Below are 13,671 nucleotides of genomic sequence, written 5' to 3' on the forward strand. Positions count from 1 at the left end.
CATAGCGTATTAATTTTAGATTTAATTAAATGAAATGCATTCTTTCATCATATTTTTCTTTCTTCTGGTCATATTACAAAGCTTATTTTTTAAATAAAAATAATCATTTTGTTAAAGTAGTAATGAATATCAGTACATTTAACTGAAAGAGTAATATTAAAAAACAAAACAAAACACCTCTCAGCACTCAAAAATAGCCACAGAAATGTTTTGGTGCAGTTCCTTCCAATCTGTTGTCTAGGAAAAAGGAGGCATCTCTATTTCCTCTGTGACAGCTGGAAAAATTCTTTATACGATATGGAAGCATATAAGTCACCCCTACCCCCTCTAGTCAGAAAAACCCCGCTGGGGCCATTCACACTTGAAACAAACTCCAACATTCTTTGCTCATCCCTCAAGGCCCTGTATGATTTAACTGAGTACTCACCCTCTGACCCCAGCTCTCTTAAAGGGAGTTGTGTAGATATCTATTGATAGTCCCAGAAACTAGACCATCAGTTCTTTATATCATGACCTCCAATATTCTAGTTTGGCGTCATTTAAGATGATCAAATTATCTCTATTTTCCTTGGATTGTCCTCATTTTAAATCTGACAGGCTCACGTTCCAGGAACATACTCAGTTTTTGGCAAATAAGATATCCCTAGAATAAGGGTATTAATTATAATATTAGCATGTTGGTCATTTTAGATACATCAACCATCGAATAATGTTTATTCTTAAGCCCACAGTTTTGTGCTTCATGGCACAACTTATTGATGTTATATATTCCCCACTGATTTGGAATATTGTCATTACTAAAAGTTAAAATGAGAAATGATTGACACCGGTTTTTGACTATACATTCTCATGCATTACTCTCTATATCTATGTAAGTAATAAGACCATACTTTTTAAGTAATTGTGACTTTATGGCATTTAATGATACATAGGAATAGAAATGTCCATCTCATTATTTTTATTTTCAATATGCTATTTTTGTTTATTTATTTTTCAGATATATTTCAAAACAGTTTTTTCAAATTACAAAAATGCCATATTGAAATATAAATTTGAATTAGAATGTACAGTTTGAGAAAAATGCTTATAGTTATAATATTGGAATTCTCCATTCAGAACATATACATATCCATGTAATTTTTCAGATTATCTTTATGACTTTTAATAATGCAATTAGTAAAAAGTTAAGAGCATTTGTACCTTTGTTTTAGTTTTAATTGATTTCTCCTTAATCATTTTGAGTTGTTTTAGTAGGTATTTCAAACTCAAAAACAAAAGTTATGACCAACCTAGACAGAATATTAAAAAGCAGAGATATTATTTTGCCAACAAAGGTCCATCTAGTCAAGGCTATGGTTTTTTAGTTGTTTTAGTAGGTATTTCAAACTCAAAAACAAAAGTTATGACCAACCTAGACAGAATATTAAAAAGCAGAGATATTATTTTGCCAACAAAGGTCCATCTAGTCAAGGCTATGGTTTTTCCAGTAGTCATGTATGGATGTGAGAGTTGGACTATAAAGAAAGCTGAGTGCCAAAGAATTGATGCTTTTGAACTGTGGTGTTGGAGAAGATTCTTGAGAGTCCCTTGGACTGCAAGGAGATCCAACCACTCAATCCTAAAGGAGATCAGTCCTGAGTGTTCATTGGAAGGACTGATATTGAAGCTGAAACTCCAATTCTTTGGCCACCTAATGCGAAGAACTGACTCATTCGAAAAGACCCTAATGCTGGGAAAGATTGAATGGGGGAGGAGAAGGGGACGACAGAGGATGAGCTGGTTGGATGGCATCACCAACTCAATGGACATGAATTTGAGGGTAGACTCCGGGAGCTGGTGATGGACAGGGACACCCAGCGTGCTGCGGTTCATGGGGTTGCAAAGAGTTGGACATAACTGAGTAACTGAACTGATACTGATACTGACCATGGCTACCCTTGTAATGCCTCTCTTTCTTACCTATGTGTGCTTAGTCAATCAGTCATGTCCAAATGTTTGTGACCCCAGGTTCCTCTGTCCCTGGGAATTCTTCAGGCAAAAATACTGTTGTGGGTTGCCATGCCCTCCTCCAGGGGATCTTCCCAACTCAGGGACCAAACCCACGTCCCCTGCTTTGCAGGCAGATTCTTTACCATCTGAGCCACCAAAGAAGCCCTTGAACTTCTAATCCAGTCTAATAGGAGGATCAGAAACAGTTGACATTCATATGACAAAAATATTCATTTACAGTTTTACTTCAAGGAAACATTAACTCTCTTCCCTTTCTCATAATACAGTCTGATTTGGACATCCTGGTCATTCCTTCAAATATCACAGTGATCCATTACTTTAATGGCACCATGCTGATTGGACACAGCAAACAAGAGCTGGCTATTACACTGATAACACTGGCAGACCTGGGAAGATACAGTCACTCCAGAGAATGGGAGATAAATGCTTGGAAGGTACACAAAGCTATGAGTTCAGTAAAGTTTTTAAGGTCCTGATGGCCAGAGGTATCCTGGACTATCCTCTGTAGGGTAAGAGAAAAACCCCTGCATCTTGCATCTTCTACTACAAAGAAGGAGGCACAGTGCCTGGTACACTGTTGATATTCTGGTGATAGTAAATTACATCGACCACTTATCATCATGTGAAATTACCTCCTTTATTTAATTAGTTACTTATTTATCATCTGAATTTTCCACTTAACTGTAAGCACAATGAGGGAAGGAAATTGCTGTAATTCCAGTATCTAAAATTATGTCTGGCTCAGTGGGTGTAGGAGCAGCATACCCCAGGTGCAGGTAAGGAGGGGTGCTTAGAAATAAAAAACAAAAATACACACAAGTGCAAGTTAATTTGCTTTCCATGATACTCACACACCAGAAACATGAAACAATTTCAGTAATAAAATTCATCTCTCTCTAAAAATTATTTTAGTATAAATTCTAAACAATCATTGTGGTTGCCATTAAGTATTGTACATATATATATTTATTATTTTAAATATTTCTCCTTTAATAAATATAGTATTCTACCTATGAGGTGATTCTGAGATCTCCAAGTTATAGCCGATCCATGACTCAAAAAAGAGAAAACTACATGAGTTTCCTTAAGATTGTAAACTAGTAGAGATTTGAAATTATTTAAGCCTCCTTCAGATTTTGTCCCTGCATCCAGTGGTACTACATATTCTTGTCTTTGAACAATGGCTACAAAAGACAGTGAAATAGGATGTGAGTTACTTTAACTGTATTGTTATATGTGACCACTTAAATTTTTTTTGTGTGTTTAAAACTTAAGGCAGTGAAACAGTGTGAACTTTGGGATGTATTATCTTTGTTTGATAAGTGAAAATTGTTATTATTCATGAAACATATTATTGGATTTTGATATCATTAACATGAAATTTCATCTTCTTTGTTAACTAAACTTTGTTTTAGAGTGGTTTTAGGTTTACAGAAAGATTGCAAAGATAATGTAGAGTTCCTGAATACCTTAAACACAATCCATCTTATTATTGATGTCTTACATTAGTATAGTAGATTTGTCATAATTAATTAACATTGATGCCTCATTATTAACTAAAGATTGTCTTAGTGACATGAAAAGTGGACATTTGATTTCCAAAAACATAGATATAGTCTATCAACTTGACTGTGCAGTCATAAGAGCAATAATTATAAAAAAGATGTTATAGGGAAAGAGGTTGTTGAATGTTAAACACAGTAAACAGTATAAAATTGTATACAGTGATGGTGACTATGTGAAGATATAATATGGACATATTATATGAACTAGAGGGAAATAAAGAGAAATGAAATTAGTGTTAATGTCATGTGATATATTTGTAGTGACTAATTGATTTTTTAATTAAGCAATTTATTTAGAGATAATTGTAAATTCACATGCCATAAAAAATAATATAGAGAGATCCCATGTATCCTTCACCAAGTTCCCCCAGTGATAACATCTTACAAAATTGTACACTATCACAACCAGGAAAAGGATATTGGTCCAGGCAATACATGCATCTTCCTTTAAATGTCAATTATTTCTAAACTAAAGCTCAATAAAGAAAATGATGATTATTGCTGATTGTTCTGTATGTATTATTGAAAACAGTTTTGTTACAGAGGAAATAGGATTATGCATCTGGGTATCAGAATTGGTAAGTATGCAGTGGCCTGGCCTTTTTAGATAGTTATAGAAACCCAGAAAGTAGGACATTATGCTAGTAAGTAAGTCAAAATGCATATTTACCACATCTCTCTCTTTAAATTAAATTAACAGTTTCTAATTTCTCATGAAAAATAGTTATTATAATCATTCTTTCCTGAATGCTTTTCCTCTGACTTTTTAACTCAGTGGTGAGTGCCCCATAACTGATCTCTGTTGGTAAGAGACACCAGACTCTCTGTTTCTCTATGTCCACATCTCACTCTACTTCTCTTTAACCTTGAGCAGGAAAATGAAATCAAGCAGTTCTCTAAATAAAACTCAAAGGCAACTTGCCCCTTATGTACATTTAAGGAATCATAGGAAGATTTAATTAATTTGATTCTTAACAATCTGAAAACAGATGGGCACTAAATAAAAACAGGATATTGCTATATTGTCAATCACATCAATGGAACTCGAAGTTGTTGATTTGCTTCCCACTTTAAAAAAATGAATATAAATTAAAATGCAAATGAAATGACAAACGCAAGCCCATTTGAAAATTAAAATACTACCCTGTAAAAAAATTAAATAAGACAATGAGCCTATCATAGAGGAGATAAAATATCAGTAGGTTCTTACTCATTTGGTCCTCAAACTAATGATCAAGGTGACAGGGCTTGAGTATCCTGGTTGAAAACTGTAACATATTTTTAAAAATGTTTCTCAGAAGAAGTACAGCATAATAACAAATATCATCATCTTGCACATTGGGTGAGCTACATGCAAATTAGTCAACAATTATGGTTGACTAAGAATTATATTTAACAATTGAATGTCATTTCATACATGAATTATCATAAGGCAATTGAAAAGTAGTATCATACAGCAACTGAAAAGTAGTACTCAAAGTAGTCATCTTTAGAGAGGTCAGTTTTAAAATGCAAATTTGGAGTTAACGTAGATTATTCGTTAAATAGAAAGAGGGTCTGGAGAAGGAAATGGCAACCCACTCCAGTATTCTTGCCTGGAGAATCCCATGGAGAGAGGAGGTTGGCAGCCTATAGTCCATGGGGTCACAAAGTCAGACACGACTAAGTGACTAATACACACACACATGTATTTTATACTGGTCCTTTGAACATAGGAGTATCAGAAGTGGTAAATAAGTGATTTATTAATTTGAATTAAAGTCACTTTAAGAAAATATGATAACATACAGGATAGTTTTCTAACACAATAAAATAAAGCTGATGCCAGTTATCACAGAGAGGATGGGGGTTCTATCCCACATGTGTGCTTACAGAAATGGACCATTTACTTTTCTGTCTCAGGAAGTGTGACTCCTCCCTAGAGCATCCTCTGAATTTGAAGGTGAGCTGCTGGTCCTAAGTTGAATGCAGAGGGAAAGTAATCAGGTAATCAAGGAAATCTATGACCTCTACTGGAAAACAGCTTCCACAGTACATGCACTCCTTCTTGCCCAGGGGAGAATTATTTACAAATACAAAGGACTGTCTGCGTCTATTCCTTAATATGAAACTTCCTGCTAATACAATGTGAAGGCTTTAAGCCATGATGTTTAGAAAAGGTCCAAATTGTGAAGCTCTAAAGTTCTCATTAGAATGGTAACTTGACAATACTGCACATTTTTCATATAATAAAACACCAGAAAGTTTATCCAGAAAAAAAAAAAAAAGAAAGAGGGTCAAAATCCTTCCTTTTATTGGACAGAGAGATTGGAGTCAAAGCATTATAGCTAGACTCTGAGAATAGAGAAGAGGAAAAAAATAGAACTTTGACAAGTTTAACTATGGTTTCTTGAGAACTTCATAAACTTTTCTTTTCAAATAAAACTCTGAAGACTACATTTTGGATATTCAACCATATCTTGTCAAGCCTCTTAGTCAAGTGACCTGAAAGTAATTTTAGATGTGTAAGTTTTTATCTCTGCTCTTTTATGTCCACATATATTACTATTGGTCTCTTTTCCCTTTTAAATTCTTATGTTTCTATTAAAGCCATACTTTTGAAAATAAACAGTTGTCATTTGGAACATCTATTTGCAACTTTCTACTTTTCATTGTGGAATTTGGAGGGAGTATTTTCTTTTTCTTCTAGATATATTTTGAAGCTAATAATATCAGAAACATTTTAATTTTAAAGCTTCCATCTTTAAAAAGAAAAAAAAAACCTCTTCTTTCAAACCACTTAACTCTGTTGTTAATTCATATTTGAACCAAAGTTAATCCTAGAGATTTTCAGAAATCCCATTCTCTAAAGAGATCCAATGGAGAAGGCAATGGCACCCCACTCCAGTACTCTTGCCTGGAAAATCCCATGGACGGAGGAGCCTGGTAGGCTACAGTCCATGGGGTCGCTAAGAGTCAACTTCACTTTCACTTTTCCCTTTCATGCACTGGAGAAGGCAATGGCAACCCACTCCAGTATTCTTGCCTGGAGAATCCCAGGGGCGGCAGAGTCTGGTGGGCTGCCGTCTACGGGGTCGCACAGAGTCGGACATGACTGAAGTGACTTGGCAGCAGAGAGATCCAATTGTTAACAAAGCTGAAAATACCAATTTTATAAGATCAGGAATTTATTCATACAGTATTAACAACTAAAAGCAAATTTAACCAAGGAGCTGAAGTATCTGTATACTGAAAAATACTAGACATTAATGAAAACAATTAGTGAAGATACAAATAAATGGAAAGATATTCCATGCTCATGGTTTGCAAGAATCAGTATTGTTAAAATGCACATACTATCCAAATAAATCCAAAGATTCAGTGATATCCCTATCAAAGTTCCAATAGCTTATTTGAAAGAAATCAGATAAATAATATTAAAATTTGTATGGAGTCACAAAACACTCTGAATACTCTCTCTGTTCTTGAGAAAGAACAAAGCTGGAGACAACAGACTCCTTGACTTCAAATTATGTCACAAAGTTATAGTAATTAAAATAGCATGGTAGTGGTATAAAAACAGACATATAGATCAATGGAAAAGAATAACACAGAGCTCATATATGGTCAATTAATTTACAACAAAGGAGACAAGTATATTCAATGGGAAAGGACAGTCTCCAATAATTGTTGTTGAAAAAATTGATCAGCCGTATGGAAAAGAATGATACTCAACCCTTATCTTATGTCATACACAAAAATTGACTCACAATGAATTAAAGATTTGAATATAAAACCTGAAACTATCAAAATCCTAGAAGAGTACATAAGTGGTAAGCTGTGTGACATAGGTCTTGACTATGATTTTCTAAATCTAATACCAAAAGTAAAAACAATGAAATCAAAAATAAATAAGTGGGACTACACTGTACTAAAAAGTTTCTGCATGGCAAAGAAGTCATCAACAAAATGAAAATGCAACCCACTGAGTGGGAGAAAATAATTTGGAAATCATATACATATATGATAAGGAGTTAATATATAAGATTATATATAAGATAATATATAAGATTCTTAATATATATATTAAGAATTCACACAACTCAATAGCAAAAAAAGCCACACAAAAACCCCAAATAATCCAAATGTAAAAAGGAGAAAGGACTGAAATAGACATTTTTCCAAAGAATACATCCAAATACCCAATAGATTCATGGAAAGGTGCTCAACATCACTTATCATCAGGAAATTGCAAATTAAAACCACAGTAAGATATCACCTCACACCTTTTAGATGAGATGTATGTGCCAGGCATGTGATAAACATTTTATAAATAATAACTATAATATTCATGGTCATTATTATCATCATTGTAATATCTGATGAAAGGGCTACAAAACGCATTTCACATGTTCTCACTCCTTTATCGGTTACTCTCTTATAGCAAGGCCTGACTTATGTACTCAAATACTTCCTCAGACTACATTAGATTGTAATGAGAAAATCAGAAAGAGGATCGATAACAATTTTCTGTGTTTTTGACCAACTTATATATATCTTTCCTAGTGGCTCAGACAGTAAAGAACCGGCCAGCAATGCAGGAGAACCTGGGTTTGATCCCTGGGTCAGGAAGATTCCCTGAAGAAGGAAATGGCTACCCATTCCCATATTCTTGCCTGGAAAATTCCATGGACAGAGGAGTCTGGCGGGCTACAGTCCATGGAGTCGCAAAGAGTTGGACATGATTGAGCGACTAACAATTCACTTTCTGTGACATATATATGTTGCATATAGAATACTTTGAAAAGCTATTGAGCAATGCATATTTTTAACGCTTTTATATCTATAAACACATATGGAGACAAATGAACAAATTTGTAGGTTATTTCAAATATGAGAATGTATGTAACCTTTCTACTCCTTTCTTTTTATATGACACTGTGCTTCAGATATCTTATTCCAGACCTGCTAAATGGAAGGGGGATGAAGAGAAGGAAGGAGAGTAGAAAAAATTCAATTTATATTGCAATAAATTTGCCAGATTGTACTCATAATACATCTTCAAATGTAATTTGTTAAAGCCACTGCAAACATACATCACAATCTAATTGTGATTGCCATATTATATTAAATCATAATTAATAAATGTCCTGGTGATAGTCATTAATTCAATTCATTCCTCATTATGCTTTTTAAAACATATCTATTTCATTCTTCTTATTATTCTCTAGCTATTAAACTGACCTGTAAACAATTATCAATAAGGGGTAACTATCCTTGCTCAGTGATATCAGAGTTTTCCTTCATAATACCTGAGTGTAGACAAGTGACTCACCCTAATGGGGGGCAGCCATGGGATTCAGGTAGAAGATGCTGTTGCCTTTACTATCAGGAAGAATTACCTGATTGTTTGTGGAAAAAAGAATTACCCCTCTTTGTTTCTATTCTTCTCAAATATGTCAAGTTCTCTCCCACTACAAAGTCTCTGTAACATCTTCCTCTCTGCTTGGTATGTTTTTCTTTACTCTTCCCATTTTAGTCAAGTCAGAGAAGACAAAAGACAGATGGGGAGTGGTAATTCATAAAGGCGGAGTGGGAGAAAGGCCCTAGTCTAAAGTCCACATTCTCTTGCTATTTAAAACTGAGAAAATTAGTTAAGAACCCAGGGCAACCATTATTTCACTTTGAAAAAATAGAACCAGTGCAATCTCAGATTTTATCCTTATCCCTTATTTTGAATGTCTGTATCCGTATTTTATAAGAAACTTTTCTTTATATGAAGTATAAAAGAGGCTCATTCACCTGTTCATTCATTCAGTAAATTCTTATTGAACAGCTACTATATGTGAGGTGTGAGTAAAACAAAGGAGAATGAAATAGAAAGCTCATAAAGTTTGTGGTAAGTTCAGTAATAGGTTACAGATAAATCTTTATGGTAGCAGAGGAGGAATGCTTAAATTTGCTCTATTAAAGTCAAGGAAAAATTCATGTAAGAAATAGAATTTAAGTTGTACTTGAGTAATAAATGTTGCTTCAGTGAATGGATCCACTAGCTGCACAAGTCAGAAGTCATCATCCTTGACCCATTGTCTTCCTCTTGTCTAATTTTTCCTTCAGTATATAATAATTCTGTGTACTTTTCTCTAGTTAAGTTATCCCTGTCCAAGTTCAACCTACTATCTTCTCTCACTAGACTAGAGAAATAGCCTCTTAATGAGCTGACCTGCTTCCACTCTGCACATTCTCTAGTCTTCTATCTGCAACCAAAATGAACAAGTATAAATACCATCACCTCCCCTTCCTGCCTTCCACAAACAATGTTTTTTCATGTATATTCAGATAAGGCAAAATCTCCTCACTAGAATCCACAATACCTGGGGTGGTTCAGTGCTCATCGATGTGAACTCTTCATTTAAATATTGCACTCTTCTAACAGCTAGCTCTCTTCTGGAAAATAAAATTACCCCTCTTTGTTTCTATTCTTCTCAAATATGTCAAGTTCTCTCCCACTACAAAGTCTCTGTAACATCATCCTCTCTGCTTGGTATGTTTTTCTTTACTCTTCCCATTTTAGTCAAGTAGTCTCTTTTTCTTTTCATATCTCAGTTTAAGCATCACTTTCTGAGGAGAGATTTACCTTATGGACCCCTCCTTACTACCATCTCAGATGGTAAAGAATCTGTCTGCAGAGTGAGAGACCTGGCTAGATACCTTGGTTGAGAGGATCTCTTGGAGAAGGGAGTGGCAATCCATTCCAGTATTCTTGCCTGGAGAATTTCATGGACAGAGGAGCCTGGAGGGTTACAGAGTGACTGACAGTTTTCTCAGGAGAGATCCGCCTTATGGACACCACCTTACTACCACCTCCAGTGAAAGCTAGTTTTACCAACCATTCTCAAAGAATTATATTCCTTTTCTTCAAAACAACATTTATTTTCATGTTATTACACTTGTGAGGTTGTTTAATAAATATCTTTCTCCATCAGGAGATCAAACCTCATCTCACAAGAGCATGTTTCTACTCACTCTTGACTCTCCAGCAGCTAGCAGATTACCTGATCCCAAATATATGCCAAAACAATAAGTAAACTAATAGATAAGATGAATGAATAGATAAACAGGTGGTTGAATGACTAAAGGCACAGATAAGTTAGCAAATAGATAAAGGAAAAGAAGAGACATCCAGGCACTGCATGAACAAAAACAGGAGAAAATAGCAGCTTGTGGCTTTGCTTTGAGTGAGCATAGAGTACATGGAATGTGAAAAGATGAGGTTGGGGGAGCAAGTTGAAGCCAGACTGCAAAATTGTTGTTTGCCAAGTTAAGAAGCTTTCATTTTTCATCCTATGGGCATTTGACAGTCAGAGGCTATTGGGAGGACAAACAGTATAATTATATTTGATTTTTTATTAAGATAACCCTAGCAGGAGGTGAAGGGGAGACAGTACTAAATACAGGGAGACTATTTAGTTACAAGGCAGCTCCAGTTATGCAGAATTGGCATTCAACCTAGAACAATGGAGGGAAGCAAAAGTCCAGAATATAGAGTATATGGGTTCCATACAGGAGGACGTTCAGGCTGACATGTGGGATTACATATGGGATGAGTGAAGGTCCAAAGGATGAAGGTCAAATGAAGTCTGGGGTGTGACTACAAAGGACTGGGAATAGCAAGTTAAGAAATTCTGTGATTGTTTTTTAATCCCTGTCTAACCTGATTATTATTTATCAGCAGCATTGGTGAAGCCATTGACAAAATTCAAGATATGGAATTATTTTTAAAGATAATCAATGAAATGGAAGTTGCAAGGTCTCAGTTGTCAAAAAGATACAGAAATAACAAAATGTTTCCATTTTAATGAAAGAATTAGGATTTAATAGGAGAATCAGGTTTAAGAATTAGTTTTAGGATTATATTTCAATATTATTTGTACATTTAAAACATACTTTTAGAAATAAGAGTATAAATCTCTAGAAACATTTTAAGTTAAACACTAAAGAAAATTTGCTATACCAAGTTCATTTATAGGAAGAAATTTAAAAATACTCTGTAAACTGGGAAGAATGCAATGAAAATTATTTTTTTTAATTTGGTTTGTCAGATGTTCTCTGTGAACATTGCCATTTCTTTATAGGGTGGATCACTTCCAAGAAATGGACACTGGCAGACACAGGCTGAATTATCACTTGAAACTTGGCATATCCTTGCAGATAACCAATTGGTTAGTGTGCATGCTTATTTGTCTCCCCTGCCACCTACTCCCATCCATTATTTTCTGTCCTTCCTTGCCATTCTTTGAAATCTAAAGTGCTGACCTCTAAAGACTATCATCCAGGCTCCCTTGTTGTCTGGCTTCTAGTAAGCTGAACACAACTTGGAGAACAGGCAGGTTATAGACATCTTGGTACCATGCTTCTGTCTCTGGTGTGGATCTTTGGGTGTCTCTCCCCTTAGCTCTAAAGATGCTCCAATGACTATGTTCCTTGATTCCCTTGCTCAGTCAGCCCCATGAATGCCAAGTGCTCACATTCTTGCAAATCTCTGGGTGTTTCCCTATCTTTGTGGTTCCTTTAAATATGGCCACATACTTACATAGGTTTTTTCCCCTTTTTTAAAGTCTCTTTCAGTGATGAATTCTGTTTCCTAATGGATTAGCATGTTCCAAAGTCAGACAGACATGGTTCCAATAGTTGATTTACTCTTGTTACTGTGGGGCTAAAGCAAGAAATGAATTTAAGTGTCCTTACCTATAAAATGTACATAAAAATAAGATGTACTTAACTGAGACCTTATAAAGACTAGATGAGCAAATGTATATAAAGTGCTTTTCACAGAACTTAGCACTTATTAATCATTACAGTAAATGCTGGGAAGAAAATTAAAATAAAAATAAGGTACACTTCCATGAACGCTGCCAAGGAAAATTCTTACATACTCTTTGGGGTGTCTTGAGAAGGCAGTGATAGAGTGGTCATACTATCTTCTACCTCTAAACTCATGCATTTCATAATTGGAGAAATGAATGTTAGGCCAGAGTGGTTTAAGTCTCTAGAACTCCAGACAAGGTGTAGACAGCTCTTACTATCAAAGAAGGGTATACAGAAGTCACTATTTCTACCAGGGCTTTTGTAAATCAGGTTTTTAAAAGCTACATTTTTTAATACCTGTATTAAGTTATTTGTATATTTTAAATTATTAGTTTAAATAGTTTAACTTAATTTTTACTGCCCTAATAGCATCTTTATTTGAGAGGCATATTGCACATCCTTTCTTCTAAAATCACTAGGAATGCACATTGGAAATATCACTAAACCTCAGTGTCTAGATTTTCCAGCAAGTTGTGAAAAGGAATAAGGATAACCAACTCTTAAGTTAATATACAATTTATCTGAAATGAAATGGAGCAACACTACATGAGGACAAGGCTTACAGAGAAAAAAAATGGCATAAAAATAAAGTATATTCCAGAGGCCAGAATCAAAGTTTGTAGATGACAATAAATTCCCTGAGAAAGATGACATTATATAGTGGCCAGGAAAGCAAGAGAAAAATAAAGTGCTGTAAGGAATGTATCAGTTCCTCTTGAGCCGTCCATCTACATCGGATCAATAGCTCTTCCAACCATGGGACATGCAAGCTTTCAGCTTGAGAAATTGAAGTTCTCAAAATAAGTCAGGGTTGCAACGCAAGTCCATCATGGTGTGTCACAGAAATGAAATGAGTTGTCTCCTGCTCGATTGATGACTGACATCAAACAAGGAGGAAAAAAGAAGAAAATAAACGAGATGCAGGTTTTGAAAAGTTGTTGCAGAGACTTCCGTGGAAAAGTTTACACTAAGAGGTCTGTTCTCTGCTTGAAGCATGTGCATAACTCCCATCACAGTAATGAGAGTTCCACAGCATGCCCAAGAAGCCGTGAGGCGAGTGCACGCATGCTCAGTCACTCAGTCGTGTTCGACTCTTTTTTGACCCTACAGACTGTAGTCCACCAGGCTCCTCTGTCTATGGGATTTTCCAGGCAAGAATACTAGAGTGGGTTGCATTTCCTCCTCCAGGGGATCTCCCTGACCCAGGGATCCAACTCACATCTCCTGTGTCTCCTTCAATTGCAGGTAG

At 35.3% G+C, this 13,671-nt stretch overlaps 1 long non-coding RNA gene across 2 annotated transcripts in view; it reads right to left on the reverse strand.

Annotated features, from left to right (window-relative positions):
• Window positions 1-13,671, reverse strand: part of LOC145540946 (uncharacterized) — a 99,270-nt gene that overhangs the window by 63,211 nt on the left and 22,388 nt on the right. Inside the window, exons 4-5 of one of the 2 annotated variants that reach the window (XR_014078655.1) lie at window positions 12,148-12,270; window positions 9,929-10,001 (exon numbers count right to left, since the gene is read on the reverse strand). This is a non-coding gene — a long non-coding RNA (uncharacterized LOC145540946). The remainder of the gene's footprint in view (window positions 1-9,928; window positions 10,002-12,147; window positions 12,271-13,671) is intronic. The other variant, XR_014078656.1, reaches the window with a different exon arrangement.

The sequence above is a fragment of the Giraffa tippelskirchi genome, chromosome 3 (assembly GCF_054371585.1).
Source record: "Giraffa tippelskirchi isolate mGirTip1 chromosome 3, T2T-mGirTip1v1.2.pri, whole genome shotgun sequence".
Taxonomy (NCBI): Eukaryota; Metazoa; Chordata; class Mammalia; order Artiodactyla; family Giraffidae; genus Giraffa; species Giraffa tippelskirchi.